The sequence below is a fragment of the Vombatus ursinus genome, unplaced genomic scaffold, assembly GCF_900497805.2.
Source record: "Vombatus ursinus unplaced genomic scaffold, bare-nosed wombat genome assembly UNPS02014820.1, whole genome shotgun sequence".
In the NCBI taxonomy this organism is placed as follows: Eukaryota; Metazoa; Chordata; class Mammalia; order Diprotodontia; family Vombatidae; genus Vombatus; species Vombatus ursinus.
Window position 1 is genome coordinate 12701639 of NW_020954598.1, and position 4354 is coordinate 12705992.

Sequence of the window (4354 nt, forward strand, 5' to 3'; positions counted from 1 at the left end):
TTAGGGTCAAAATCTATTCAGAAGGAATCTTCTAATTACCCTAATCTTTCTTTAAAAGGGTTAACCATTATCAGTTATTTACTCTCTTCTCTCTCTCTCCCTTTCTCTCTCTCTCTCTCTCTCTCTCTCTCTTTCCTGTGTGTGTGTGTGTGTGTGTGTGTGTGTGTGTGTGTGTGTAAAGATTGACACTATGTTCCTTTCATGGCCTATATTTAGTAGCGAGCTCATCACTGATATTAGGAGCAACCATCTCTGTTTCCTGGGGAAACAGACCTGTCTTCACCCCTTGAATTCACAAATGATAAGGAAGCAAAAGTAACCCAATTTCTCAATGAGGAAACTATTTGAAACTACCTACTGTCTGAAGAATTGCAAGCCAGCATGAAAAATCCTGTTAATTTACTTAAAATTAATCCCTTATGCTCTGGTGACAAATTTCTGAAATGATAAAGTTGTACGTTTTAAAAAATGCCCTTGCAGGTGTTATTCTAGCAGTATACCTTCATTTTTTTAAAAATTAGTTAAAGGGCAGCCTCTATGATCAAGTATAGGAAACTTGCTTTATAGCATAAGTGAAAGAAACACCAGCTACTGACTACCTATGACTTACCCTCCCATGACCTAACCTGTGTTTAGCATGCATTTGACAGAATCAGGCATTGAGGTATCAGGGCTAGACTTAGATTAGTTCTTGAGTGGGTTAGAGTATATGTGTGTATATATGTTGCTAGGAGTCATCCTTGACTCTTCTGTCCCCTTATCCCCATAAGCAGTTACTAAGCCTTTTTGATTCTTCCTTGGAAACCTCTCTCATTCATCACTTCCTTTCCATTTCTGCTGTTGCTACTCCAGTTCTCTTTTGAATTCATGCTGCTTTTATTGCAGTAGGTCCTAACTGATATTCCTGTCTCCAGCATCCCTCCCTCAACAATCCACCCTGCACACCATTGCCAGATTCATTTTCCTAAAAGAGTATTTTCACCATGTTGTTGGGCTTCTCAAAAATCTCTAGTTCTTCTCATTCTCTTCTAAGATGAAGCACAAAATCCTTAGGCAGTTAAGATCCTTCTCAGTCTGGCTCCAATCTACCCTTCCAATAAAAAAAAAATCAAACCCATTCCCATCATGCTCATTTCCTTTTCTCCTAATAGGCTATCTGCATTCCTGTCCCTGAATCCTTTTTCTTACTGTTCTCCCCATCTGAAATGTCTCCTCTTTTCTCTATCAATCCAAATATTTCTCCTCCTAACTAATATTTATGTAGCACTTTAAAGTTTGCAAAGACATTTGTATGTGTTACCTCATTTGAGCCTTGCAAGAACCCATAAGGTAGGTACTATTATTAACATCCTTATTTCACATATGAGGAAAATTGAGGATGAGAGAGATGAAGTGTCTTGCCCAGCATCATACAGCTCATATGTGTCTAAGGAAATATTCAAACCCAAGTTTGATGGCCAAAACCCAGTCCATTGCTCTATCCATTATGCAGTTCAGTTTGCCTACTCATATTTCTTTTTTGTGTGTGTTAATTTTAAATACTTTTTATTCTCCAGGACAAGAATTGTATTTCCACTTGTTTAAATACTGATATAGTACAATATTGTTAGGGGCAGCTAGGTAGCACAGTGGATAGAGCACCGACTCTGAAGTCAGGAGGACCTGAGTTCAAATCCGGCCTCAGACCAAACACTTGACACTTACTAGCTATGTGACCCTGGGCAAGTCACTTAACCCTAATTGCCTAAAAAACAAAACAAACAAAAAAACCCAAATATTGTTCACTTCCCTCCCTTTACCTACATTCTAGTATTTTAAAAATGCCCTTATATATACAATGACTTAAATACTACTTTTATGCTGCCACTACCTTGGCTCCAATTTTTAGTTCTTTAAATTTTGAAAAGCTGTGTGGAATGCTCTTTGGCTTGGTGTGTTTAGTTGACCTCTTCAATGGCGGGTCCAAAATGAGCACCTCCAGAAGAGGCTGCTCTATCCCCTGCAAGCCCACCAGGCATGCTTCCTGGCATGCCTGCAGCATTGAGGTACAGTTTCTTAATGACGATGTTGCAGAGTTTCTCCGATTCTTTCTGCTGATGCTCACATTCTTCCTTCTCAGCAGTCTGGCCCTTGTCCAGTAAGTTGATTATTTCATATTTGCCAAAGATCTTCTGTTTGTTTTTACTAATTTTACCTTGGAGTTCCCATTCTCTGTGGTAGCCTTCATGCCGAAAGCATAAAATTCAAGAGAGTTCTTAGAAGATACCCTTTCTTTCTGCTTCTCATCTTAAACCTTGTATTTCTCAGTCTCCTGGACCATATGCTCAAAGTCTTCTTTGCTCAGATGACTTTTGCCATTGCTGATGGTGATCTTATTCTCCTTGCCTGCACTTTTATCCACAGCAGAAACTTTTAGGATGTGTTTGTAGTGATGTCAAATGGTACTTCAATCTGAGGTACACCCCTGTGGGCAGGGCATTTTCCTGTGAGCTGAAACTTGCCAAGCAAGTTGTTATCTTTTTTCAATGATCTCTCACCTCTATAAGCCTGAATAAGCACACCAGGCTGGTTGTTCTAGTATGTGGTAAAGGGATGTGTCTGCTTGGTGGGGATGATGATATTATATTTCACCAGAATTGTCACAAATCCACCAGCAGTTTCAATACCAGCAGGGAAAAAAAGAAGTGATATCCAATAGTGACAAGTCCTGCCTATTCTTAGATCTATCTCTAGACAAGATGGCAGCTTGTTCAATCTCGATACTAGTCTGGGTGCTTGGAGAGAGGGTATTATTTGCATGTTCAAAGTGGCATGAATATGATGAACAACCCTCTTTTTATCAGTGATGTCCTGCTTGTGATTTTGCTTGAACTCAGCAATGAAATGGTTGACCATCCAGTTGTCAAAATCTTCCCCCACTAAGTGTGTATTTCTAGCTGTAGATTTGATTTCAGAGATGCCATCTTCAATGATAAGAATGGAGACATTGAAAATGCCACCTCCGAAGACAAAGATTAACAAAGTTCTCCCAGCATCATTTTTTTTTGGTCTAAGCCTTAAGTAATAGCAACAGCAGTTGGCTCATGGATAATTTGGGGTACATTGAGGCCAGCAATGGTTCCAGAGTCTTTGGTGGCCTGATGTTGGGGATCGTTGAAGTAGATTGGGACTGTGAAGACAGAATTTGTGACAACCTTCCCAAGGTAAGTTTTGGCAATTTCTTTAATCTTGGTCAAGACTATCCAAAATACTTCTTCTGGATAGAAATTTTTGGTCTTCCCTTTGTACTCCACTTGGCCTTTAGACCTATCTGCATCATTCACCACTGGGAAAGGTCAGTGCTTCGTTTCTAACTATACAACAGCATTATCAAATCTGTGATCAGAAATTTGGTGTCAAAGATTGTATTGGTAGGATTCATTACAATTTGATTCTTTGTAATATTACCAATGAAATGTTCTGGGTTAGTGCAGGCAATGTAGCTTGGGGTGGTCTTGTCTCCTTGGACATTAGCAATGATTTCTGCTTTCCCACACAGGAAAAAGTGGTGCCAATATCAATGTCAACTGTAAGTCCTTCTGACATCTCTACTAGGGCATCAAAGGTAACAATTGACTGCTATAAAGAGCTATTACAACACTGAATAAGACCTATTCATATCTCAAAGCCCAATTCAAACTCTGTCCTCTATGTTGCCTTCTCTGGCACCATAGACATTAATTATTTTGCTATCGTTTACATGTTTATAATATTTATTGTCTCTGCTATTGATTTGTCACTTCTCTGAGCTTCCAGTTTCTTAATTACTTTCCTTCAAATTGTTCTATTTGCTTCTGGCAAACTGTCATTCCAGTTCTCAAAAAGCTTCAGTGCATGGGTAGCTAGGTGGTGCAGTGAATAGAGCCCTGGCCCTGGAGTCAGGAGGGCATGAGTTCAAATCTGGCCTCAGACACTTGACACTTACTAGCTGTGTGACCCTGGGCAAGGCGCTTAACCCCATTGCCTAGCCGTCCCCCCCAAAAAAAGCTGCAGTGCCTTCCTATTGTCTACCAAATAAAGTCCAAATGTCTTTGATCAATTTTCAAGTCCTTCCACAATCCCTTTCTAGCTTTTACCATCACTGTTTTTCACACAATTAATTCTCCAGTAAATGTGGCTGCTGGCTATTCTCCAAACATGCTAGACTTTTCATTTCCCTGCCTTTGTTCATATTATTCCTTGTGCCTATTTTTCCCTTTTCCATCATTTATATTTGTTTAAATTATACCCATTCTTCAACACTGTATTCCAATGCTTCACACATATGTGTTGGCATCAACTTGTACCAGCTTGTGACAACTGACCATTAAATTTT

General features: G+C 39.5%; 1 pseudogene; it reads right to left on the reverse strand.

Moving 5' to 3' along the window:
• Positions 1-1937: 1937 nt before the first annotated feature.
• LOC114024057 lies at positions 1938-3585 on the reverse strand (annotated as a pseudogene).
• Between the last annotated feature and the right edge of the window lie 769 nt (positions 3586-4354).